The sequence below is a fragment of the Myxocyprinus asiaticus genome, chromosome 19, assembly GCF_019703515.2.
Source record: "Myxocyprinus asiaticus isolate MX2 ecotype Aquarium Trade chromosome 19, UBuf_Myxa_2, whole genome shotgun sequence".
In the NCBI taxonomy this organism is placed as follows: Eukaryota; Metazoa; Chordata; class Actinopteri; order Cypriniformes; family Catostomidae; genus Myxocyprinus; species Myxocyprinus asiaticus.
In genome coordinates, this window is record NC_059362.1 from 23,657,147 (window position 1) to 23,669,258 (window position 12,112).

Below are 12,112 nucleotides of genomic sequence, written 5' to 3' on the forward strand. Positions count from 1 at the left end.
AAGTAGTCAGTGAGATGGCAAATACCATCAGAGTTATTCAGACAATGTTTATAAAACAAGTGTAAGAGTGTGGGTTTCCTATTAGACACAGGCTGGTAAATGTCACATGGACTGTGGATTGCTGGCATAATTCAGCTGCTGTTTGTTCATTTATCAGTATTTCTATTTGGGGCATCTCTCTCTTTTTCTCTTGCGCTGTCTTCATTCCTGTCAGCTACCCTCTGTTCTATCCTCCCTCTGAAACCTCTCACCTTTAACCTCTGACCTATGATGTAAATTGTGAACAGGGTGGAAAATGACTCTTCCACTGATTGCACTCTGTGTGACTTCAGCATTTGTCATGAACTTCAGGAATAGGTTTACGGGCAGAGAAATATAATACCCAAGGCAAACACACACAGACTATAACAGAGGTCACCAATTAATGGACCGCAATCCTGACCCGGACAAAAGATTGGTTCCACTCAGGAAGAGTAATTTATCATAAATGTATAGAATTATAAACAGAACATCTGATTTGCATCTGATCTGATCATATATAATGTGAAAAGAAGAATTCGTTCACACCTCCAACACACAAATACACATCACACACACTAACCGATAAGGTTGTATCTTAGATCTATGTTAAGCCAAATTTAGGAGAAGCCAAACTGATTATTTCAGGTATTCATGCATGAGAAGAAAGGAAGTAAGAAAGAAAGACAGAAAGAAGAAAAAGTGGGAGACAGTGTACTAAGCAGATGACGTACATATGAGACACATTCTAGCAAAAGAGGTCAATAGAATTTCAAACGCATATGCCCAACATCTCACAATCAAACGTATATATTCTCACATACACTTACGACCACTTTATTAGGTACACCTGTACACCTACTTATTCATGCGATTATCTAATCATGCAGATACAGCTCAGGAGCTTCAGTTAATGTTCACATCAACCATCAGAATGGGGAAAAATGTGATCTCAGTGATTTCGACCGTGGCATGCTTGTTGGTGCCAGACGGGCTGGTTTGAGTATTTCTATAACAGCTGATCTCCTGGGATTTTCACGCACAACAATTTTCTGAAGTGTATAGAGAATGGTGCGAAAAATAAAAGCATCCAGTGAGCAGCAGTTCTGCGGACGGAAATGCCTTGATGATGAGAGAGTTCAGCGGAGAATGGCCAGACTGGTTCGAGTTGACAGAAAGGCTACAGTAATTCAGATAACCACTCAGATAACCACTATAATTGTAGTGAGCAGAATAGCTTCTCAGAATGCACAACACGTCAAACCTTGAGGCGGATGGGCTACAACAGCAGAAGACCATGTCGAGAACAGAAAGCTGAGGCTGCAGTGGGCCTACTATCAGTGTACCTCAGCAGCAATCAAGATTCATCAAACCAGGCGATGTTTTTCCAGTCTTTCAATTTTAGTGAGCCTGTGCCACTGTAGCCTCAGCTTTCTGTTCTTGGCTGACAGAAGTGGAACCGTACGTGGTCTTCTGATGTTGTAGCCCATCTGCCTCAAGATTCGATGTGTTGTGCATTCTGAGATGCTATTCTACTCACATTGTGTAGAGTGGTTATCTGGATTACCGTAGACTTTCTGTCAGCTCAAACCAGTCTGGCCATTCTCCGTTGACCTCTCTCATCAACAAGGTGTTTCAGTCCGAAGAACTGCCGCTCACTGGATGCTTACTGTTTTTGGCACCATTTGGAGTAAACTCTAGAGACTGTTGTGCGTGAAAATCCCAGGAGATCAGCTGTTATAGAAATACTCAAACCAGCCCTTCTGGCACCAACAATCATGCCACGGCCCAAATCACTGAGATCACATTTTTCCCCCATTCTGATGGTTGATGTGAACATTAACTGAAGCTCCTGACCCGTATCTGCCTGATTTTATGCATTGCACTGCTGCAACACAAAAGGCTGATTAGATAATTGCATGAATAAGTAGGTAAACAGGCATACCTAATAAAGTGGTCGGTGAGTGTACATTCAAAACTCGACATAACATTACCTCACCAAGTTTTAAACACAATGATGGTGAATTTTAGGAATATAATGACAAATTTCCTTCAACTCTGCATCACATGATCAGTCTTAAAGTGATAGTTCACCTAAAAGTGAAAACTATTATCATTTACCCTTATGTTGTTTCAAACTGGTATGACTTTCTCTTTTCCATACAAGACAAAATGAGATGTTAGGCAGAATGTTAGGAACTAACAGTCTCTGTCACCATTCACTTTTACTGTATGGAATGAAAGAGCAGTCTCAACATTCGGCAAGGTTGGGACAACAATAGGGTATATATATTAGGGAGTAATTGGAGAATTTCCTTCATTTTTGGGTAAACTATCCCTTTAAAGAGCTTTTTTTTTCCCTCACATGACATTTAAAAATGACATTCATTGGTGTAACTCTATACTGTCAGGTTGAAATTTATAAGGTTATTGACGAAACATTTTTATAGTGCTTCTGCACTGTCTATATCGCTATAAATGTATTTTTATAGGGCAAACTTACATTTCCTTTTAAGAAAGCTCTACATTTTCAGAATAAACAAGCAGCATTGCTTTAAAAACCTCACCAGTATTTAGCCCTGACCATCAAAATATCCCTCGGTCTGTACTCTTGGGTTTTATACACATTTGACTCTTGCCAGAAGATCAATATGCCTTGGTTTTGAAGATAGTTTATAATTATCCATGGAAACAGTGTTTTGAGTGGCATTTTCTTATTTCTATCCCATTTCTATGCCTGTGGTCACACCTCACAGTACACACAAATACTTGCAGGAAAGTTTTCATTTTCTGAGTGTTGTCGCATGGTGGTGAAAGTGAGAGAATGAGAGAACAACCTTGACAGTTGTGTATGCAAGAGATGCATTTGGCCCTTTCTTGGCAGGACAGCAGGTTTGACTGAGAAACACATGTGTGTGTGAGAGAAAGAAAAAGAGAGGAACAGTGTGAATGAGTGCAGTATCCACACACATTAACTTTGTGACTTGTTATTATTTGCTGTTGTAGATGGAAAGTTTAAAAAGAGAGGCTGTGTTACACTGGGCGCATCATGGCCAAACCACAAGAGGCAGAGAAGGAGTTAGTATGATTCTCACTCGCTTTCTCTCTCACAGACACACATAGTTTTGGCTGTGATATGTGCTGGGGAATTGGTTTCTATGGTTCAGTAATTGCCCTTAATGAGTGTTCATTAGGTCCGGTTTGTGGATATGACAGATGTATTCCTGTGGTAACATTGGCAGATCTTGCCATACTCTCTATTTAATGTCTTCCACCAGCCATTGGTGAATTTTGTACTTGTGTATATTTCTGCATGCTTCTTAACCTCGTGCGACCTCGCATGTACACGATTTCATATCGTATTGTATCGTACGATACAACGCTCACTATACAATACCATATGTAACATACGATACATAAACACATTATAGTGTAATTAAAACCAAGCACCGCAATATTGAGAGCTGCAGAACAGTCACAGGAAAAAAGAGCAACACACCTACAGTACATAGGTGAGAAGATCGATGGCAAATGTCAAGTATGTAGCGGTACAGCTTGTCGAATTTGCCAAACAACGGTGTCATGTCCTGGTGCTACAGTACACCAAACATGTCAATTTATCTATGCCGACATCACTGCGCAAATCGGTGGATTTGTGAGGCAGAAACAGCAGCAGTATGTTTAACAGCCGCCTCTCCCAGCCGACACTGAGCATGAAATGCACAGCAAGACGCTCATAAGTTGAATCTATGAGTCATATCTATCAAAAAACAGCTTATTCAAAAAAATGACAAAGTAAGAAACCCACGATTACATGAGACTTATAATTATCTATTATAATTATTCGAAATGTAAACAGCTTTGAGAACAACACTTGCGCACATGTTATAAGCCGGTAATAATGTCGATAAAGTTTACATGCAAAGTGAAACAAGTGAAGAGGGCAAAAAAAAAAAAAAATTACATGTGCCAGTCGGGTTTTGATCAAGCCACTAATTAATATTGAATTATGTATATATATCGTAAAACCAGAGGTCAGGTTCCTCTCAAGTTTTTTTTTTCACCACTAAAGTGCTATACTTTTCACAGTACATTTTTCTCAAGAAAAACATGAATATTGTGAGTTCATATTAGTTTTTCTAAACATACAAACTAAATAAATGCAGTGCTGTTGTTTAAATTACTTAGAGCTCTGCTTTTTGTTGCCATTGTCAGACACTTTTGTGGCATTTATGATTTAAAACACATTTATGTCAAATCCTTGAATACGTTTGAGCGAAACATTTGTGGGTGCTCGTATTGTATTGCTCGTACACGCTATTCTTCACAGCATCTGCGCACAACTCACCATGCGCCCCACCGAGAGCGAGAGCCACATTATGGTGACCACGAGGAGGTTACACCATGTGCTTCTACCCTCCCTAGCAACCGGGCCAATTTGGTTGCTTAGGAAACCTGGCTGGAGTCACTCAGCATGCCCTGGATTTGAACTCGCGACTCCAGGGGTGGTAGTCAGCGTATTTACTTGCTGAGCTACCCAGGCCACCATCGCCACCCCCCCCCCCCCCCCCCAACTTTTTAAATTGTAGCGATTTATCGTGAAACGCCAAGCTGCTAAACACAATGTACACTAATGTGTACTTTAGCCCATTTTTTCCTTAGAAATCCTTTATTTACTGTGCATTATCACAATGAGAATCAATGGGTTCATCCAAAAACATAAAAATGTTGCTTAAAGAGGCTTTATATGGAGTTAGCTTTTTGGATTGTTCTGAGACCAGTCCAGACAGACAACACACTAGAGGTTAAGTCATTCGCTAAATAGTGAGCAAGGCAGCATCCTATAGCTCTCTATGCAGCTAAGTGCATTCACTTCTTAAATCCAATCAAAAGTTCAGTTTCAGGCTGCAGATGATGTTTGAATAACTCAATATGTTTTATTTCAGAAATAATTATAATACAATGTCTGTAACATCTCAAAAACATGAATAACCAACACTCCTGGAAATATAATAAACAGTTTGATAAAAAATAAAAAATAAAAACAAATCACACTTTCTATAGCTTAGTATTATTTAAACTTTCACAACTTAATCCTGCTGTCCATATATGTTGCCATAATTTTTAAGGAAAAATAATTTGCTCTAGATAATTGCTGCTAGTTAAAATCAAAAAGGGAAATGGAAAATGCACACAACAGCAGTCACGCTCTGATCTCAGTAAGTTAGTTAAATGAAATAAATGTATAAATTAGCCAAATACTTCATGAATCTAGACAGAAAAGCCTTACTAATCTAGTAGCTTGCCAGATGGTTACTACAAATAAAAATCCATGTAGGAAATGTATATCCATATCCCCAATTTACAAAATCATAAATGCTGTAATTAAAGTTTATTTTACAAATATACAGATTTCACATGAAAGGTAAATGCAGCACAGTTGACATGATAACCTCTTTAAACTTTAAGACTTTGGAATATAGTGATATTATTTGGGGGAAAATGGCTTTAGGTAAGTAAATAAATATGTTATGAACAGTTTTGGCCCATTTTCCGTTGATTTCCTCTCTGCAGCTGTTCGATATAGGCCTTGTCCAATTTCCGGAGCTTGCAACTTAACCAGGCTTTCTCGCTTGCACCCACACACTGAAAAGGCAAGCTCCGCCACTGTTTCTAAGCCTTTAGACCCACATGTACTGTACCCACTTCTAATTAGTGTAAAAGCATGCAGTGGAACTCCTGTGGAAAACTAAACAAAGATCCCTGAACAAGAATATGTTGTGTTTATGCTTTCAGGTGTTTATGGCAAACAGAATGTTTGTTTGTTTCCAGCACAGTTACAAGCTACATTCTCCCCCCATGGATCTGGTCTCCCTCAAACCTTTTTTTCAGTCATTTAATCGTTTATTTTTGACATATCCATCCATCCATCTATCTGTCTGTTTATCTATCTGTCTATCCTCTGATGAAGGCTTAGAAAAGATAATCAAGTCTTTTCCATTAAAAAGTGAAATAAAGTGGCATGTGATGATTTTTAGAATTGCCTGTAGGGCACTGAGAGACAAGTCAATTACATGAGCTGCATCACCAGTCTGTGAGTTGTGGTCGAGGATGTAGACAGACACAATTAAGTAGTTGTGAAGCAATGCAGAGAGGCCTTTATTTCAGAGCATATTTGGATGAAAAGAAAGTATAAGGAAAAATGTGTCCAGGGATGGATGAGCATCCAGCTGATAGTGCAGGAGATGGTCTGAATGGCTGATTATCTAACTGGTCTAATTTGATTAAAATCCTTATTTAGTAATCACAAACAAATTGAAAGGTCATTGGTATTGATTGGTCAAAAAGTGTATAGGAACTCAGAAAGCAGGTTTGGCATTTTTTTCAAGACACGGCATTTCAGACAGTCATGGCCTTGATTTGTTTCTGTATTGTCCAGTATAAGGAGCACACATATGCACACATGTATGCTATGGATATGTGTGATGTATTGAATAGAGCTTTGTTTAGTTCTGATGAAAATGTTATGGGCTTGAGTCATCTCAGATATGTGTGACATTACGGGCACTTCATCAAAAGGCTTTCACAGCCAGCCTCAGTTCTTAAACCATGCTTACAAAGTGGTAACTTGAGAAAGAGAGGAGAGAATTAATAAGGAAGAAAAATGAGGGAATAACTCCAGACAGAGAGAGAGGACATGATGAAGACGACAAATGCCCTTGATGCCAGATCTGGGTTTGATTTTGCTGCACTTGTGGTAAAGCACACAAACACTTTTGGCTTCACACAGGACTTTGCAAAAGGAACCAAACCACATAGACATGTTGCTTTAGTCAAGCAATTAGAACCCTCTCCATCTGAATGTGATCACACATACACATTTTACTCTGCTTCATGACAGTAATGTTTCACAAGCAGAATGAAAATAGACTGATTTCCTCACACAACAAACAGAACATGTCTCCCTGTCTGTGTGATTTATGCCACATATTCCAGCTGTTGGACAAAGATGACCCAAGCCTTTGTTCACTATTGTATCCTGTCATGAGAATAAATGGGTCACATGCATTTACAATAACATTTATTCATGAAGCAGATGATTCTATCCAAAGTTTCTTACCAAATAGGATAAACACAAGCAATTTATTATAAAGGATCTAACAATATTAGCAGTGCTTCAAAGTTATCAGTAGTAAACAAGAAAAGTATACAGCTAGAGAAAGGGAAATTGCAGAACATAAGAGAAAAGACAGAATATTTGTTTAGAATAATTATTTTTTTTTTCTCTCTCTGTGTGTGTGTGTGTTGTTTTGCTTTGCTTTGCCTTTTTTGTTCCACACTTTAAAAAACATTTGTGTTGTGGTGCTTTGTTTTAGTTTGCTTTGCTTTTTTTTTGTTTTGTTTTTTTGCTTTGCTTTGTTTTGCTTTTCTTTGTTTAGTTTTTTGCTTTGCTTTGTTTTGCTTTGTGTTGCTTTGCTTTGATTTGTTTTGTTTGTTTTGTTTTTAAAGTGCCTTTTTTTGTTCCACACTTTAAAAACTTTTCGTTTTCGTACCTTGCGAAATTTTCAGTCCCTGGTTACATCAATGGTTAGATATACTTTCCAGACAACATGTAATCACCATTTAGACTTTCTCTTCTGCCTTAGGTTCTAAGACTTTAATTCGTTTTGTCAGCTATTTTGTGTTTTGGAATTAATCCAAAGACCAACAGTAAATCTTTAGGGGAAAAATCCTCCTCACAGACTGCAACTAGTTTGAGTCTGTGGTGAATCAGACACACACCTGTCCTGGCACTGTAAATTCATCCTTCACACTTTCTGTGAGATGAATGTGTGCATTAGACTTGCATGAGCCTGTAGATAAGTGCTGAGACAGAAAGAACAGAACATAGAGAGACAAAGAGCTGAACCATTGACTTAATGTGTTTCATTTGTTACAATTAAATAAACAGTCAACCATCATTTCTGAACATTGTTGAAAGATGTTGATCAAATTTAAAGCAATGGATAAAGTATGAAGTGTTCACATACTTGCTTGTCTGTTTTTTCATTGTGTACTGACGAATCAGAGAGCAGCTCAGCTGAGTGGTGGATTTGGGGCTGTTGTCTGAGCCATCTGATTGGTAGAGTAGTGTGAAATGGAGCTGCCAAACTTTGGAATGTCTTGAAAATTATCCAGGATTCGCAAAGGTGTTCTAATGTGACCTAAACAGATCTAACATTTCAGACACTTACAAAAGCACACAGAAGAGACATTTTGGCTGTAATGTTACAGACATTCTTCAATTTTATAGCCTTGGAGAAATAAACAATGTTATGGGATCTGACTTCAGATTCAAAGATAAATGGAAGTACATCTTAAAAGGATAAAAACTTAATAGATAAAGGAACTTGATAGGGTACTGAGAATAAAGCAGAAAATGGAGATAAGGTCTTTGAGTGCCAGGATGGAATGAAATGGACTCAGCCGGCACCGGAATTTTGGGATTCATTATAAAACTCTTAATGATATCCTGGGTATTTCAAGATCCGGAGATGAGCAGAGTGAACAGCTGTGGGCCTAAAACAGGACTCAGTCCAGACATTTTTAGACAGCATATTCAAAAGTGTGTGTGTGTGTGTCTGTGTCTGTGTTTGTGTGTGTGTGTCAGGTTTTGCCTATACTGTGGGGACCCCACATGGAAAATGTGAAAAATAAACATAATTTCTTAAATGAAAATGTAAAATTGCTGAAAGGTTAGGGTTAGGTTAGAGCTAAGAGATAGAAAATATCATTAGCTCAGTATAAAAATGATAGAAGTCAATGGAAATTCCCCACCACTATAGGAAAACAATTTTGTGTGTGAGTTGTGTGTAAGGGTAGATGAATAGAAGAGATAGGACATATGGGTTATGGACACTTGGAGTACAAAGAAAGCTTAAATGAATCTCACAGTATGATATATTGGGGAGGTCTGGTTTAGGTTTTCTCTTCACGTTTGTGTGTTTGTTGGCAGAAAAGACACAAGCTGTGCTTCCCATAACATACACTCACAGGTGCTCAAAAAAGTATACACTGAAAAAAATGACTAGTAAGATTTACTTAATTTTTATTTAGCAAGTTTCTGCACAGTTTTTCTACGTAAATTGTAATGGTAAAGAATTAAGTAAAATTTTCTTAACAACTTGATATTGATTAAAGTTAGTGAGTAAATTTAACTTAAACATTTCAGTTAATACAATCATTTTTACTTACAAATCTGATGGACATGGTACTTAAGAAATCTTAGTTAAATTTAAATGAACATTTTGTTTGAACATTTCACATTCTAAATTTTCCTTATTAGCACACGTTTAATCATGTGCCACATGACATATGGAAGTCTTCCACAGGAAAGCTTATTGCATGCTATGTAGGCTACTAGATTACATCACCTTGCATTACTGGTAATGGTAACGAACTACAAAGCTGCACGTGCAGACCTTAAAACTTGGTGCACAAAACACGATGATGGTAACAATCAACCGATAATATTTTTGATAATGACCTGTTCATTTTGAGTAGAAAATTAACTTCATACTTCACAAATCAAGACGTTACCAAACATAACAACAAAATCAACAATAAAAACCATGCAAGCTGATTAATTATTCAAGCCCCCGGCATGCTGGTAACACCGGCTTTAAGTCAAATGTACATATTTCATTTACCAGTGAAATTTGCTCAAATTAGCAAGTAAATAAGACAAGGTTTTCTACTTTAGGACTGGTACATGATGACACATTGTAAAGATAACAAACAATCATAAATAATATTTACTTATAAGCTAGAGCATTCATTTTTACATATTTGAATGGAGTACAAATATAGAATTAACTTAATATTTACTTAGTTAATGTAGAAAGTACTTAATCTTTTCTGCTTTATTTACTTCACCCCAAAATTATTTTTTGTTCAGTGTAGTTCACTTGCATATTTATGCCTCAAGGGGTTTAACACACAAAACGCTATAAGCCAGCTCAAGTAACTAATTTATAGAAATAGAAATTGCATTTGGAGTGAACATGCGTGTGTGTGTGTGTGTGTGTGTGTGTGTGTGTGGGCAGGTTTAAGTGGTTTACGAGGACTTTTTTTTAGGTTATAAACTGGTAATTACAAGGGTATTATGCTATAAATGTGGTTTATGAGGACATTTCTAGTGTCCCCATAATTCAAATCGCTTAAAAAAACATACTAAATGATGTTTTATTGAAAATGTAAAAATGCTGAAAGTTTTTTGTGAGGGTTAGGTTTAGGGGTAGGGGTAGGGGATAGAATCTATAGTTCATACAGTATAAAAATCATTATTTCTATGGAGAGTCCTCATAATGATAGCTGCACAAACATGTGTGTGTGTGTGTGTGTGTGTGTGTGTGTGTGTGTGTGTGTGTGTGTGTGTGACTGGTGAGTAAAGGACTTTCCCTGTAGACTTTATGATTCCAGATCTATGCGTAACAGTGAAGTGCGGTGTCCCCGCTGTAGGTGAGTGTGTTTGGTGTTTGATGTGTCATATTCTGCCAACAGCACACACATAAATCTCAACATTCCTCTCTGTCTGAGAATCACTCAAATTCATGACAAAGCAGTAAAACCTGCCCGAGGCACAGTTTTTACTTCTGAGACTGCCATTACTTCAGCTATTTAAGAGATTTTGCTTACTGTTTTACATTCATTGTCTAGATTGTTTCCTTTGCTATGATTTTAAAAGACTGACATTCACAGATCACCCAGATAGCATACGTGCATCTCCAAGATGTCTGTTTTAGATCTTTTCCTCTAGAAAATCACAATCTAATTAACATCTGATAAACATTTGAAAAAGTTCAGACTTATAAACATTCTAAATGTCTCTTGGAGCACCCTGTAGCTCAAGACCGGTTGCCACTGAAGCTAAGCAAGGTTGAGCCTGGTCAGTAACTGGATGGGAGTCCTCCTGGGGAAAACTAAGGTTGCTGCTGGAAGAGGTAATAGGGAGGCCAACAGGGGGTGCTCACCATGCGGTCTGTGTGGGTCCTAATGCCCCAGTATAGTGACGGGGACACTATACTGTAAAAGGCACCATCCTTCAGATGAGATGTTAAACCGAGGTCCTGACTCTTTGTGGTCATTAAAAATTCTAGAGCACTTCTTGTAAAGAGTAGGGGTGTAACCCCGGTGTCCTGGCCAAATTCTCCCCCCATTGGCCCTTCTCAATCATGGCCTCCTAATAATCCCCATCCACTAATTGGCTCTATAATTCTACTCTCTCCTCTCCACCAATAGCTGGTGAAGGTACTGGTGCACTATGGCTGCTGTTGCATCATCCAGGTGGATGCTGCACACTGGTGGTTGTTGAGGAGAGTCCCCTGTTCACTGTGTAAAGCGCTTTGAGTGTAGTGTCAGAAAAGCGGCATATAAATGTAACATTCATTCAAAGACATCTGTTGAATGTCTTGTTGACATCCAAGACATATTTATTGACATACATCTTATAGATGTAAACACACACATCAAAACAGACGTCTGGGTGATATATGTGTTCTACCAGGGCAGTATGTTTTCTTAAAGATAATAATTCTTATTCATGAAACACGTATTTCTGTGTAGAAATTGTGCATACAACCGTTCTTGGATAAACTCAATTTGATGGGACAATTTGCTAAGAATTTGCATGGATTTATGTGTGATTTACACAGAAATTCATTCTGCTTGTGTTTCATGAATAAGGCCCGGAACCTGTCATTTCTGTGCTACCAGCATCATCCAACAAAATGTCAAAAATCATGATGGTTTCCAAACAGGTTTCCCAAATACTCTTACTCCATGATTGTCATGTCAGACAGCTCAAACAAATGATTTGTGCATGGTTTTGAATGTGCACAAATGGCTTACTTATTCTTGTCTCTGTACATAAAACGGGATTCAGTAGTTGTTCTTTGGAATATTCTTATTATCTGCTAAATCAATGTACTGTATGTATGTTTGTTTTGACCTCAGCATCATTTATTCAGATTGAACTTCATTTAATAGAGCACTATTTTAACTGTCACTTACATTTGAATATTTACTAGCATTTATCACTTACATTCAAAACTAT

At 37.8% G+C, this 12,112-nt stretch overlaps 1 protein-coding gene across 4 annotated transcripts in view; it reads left to right on the top strand.

Annotated features, from left to right (window-relative positions):
* Positions 1-12,112, top strand: part of LOC127410002 (palladin-like) — a 157,350-nt gene that overhangs the window by 42,396 nt on the left and 102,842 nt on the right. The gene's annotated exons all lie outside the window — the stretch shown is intronic.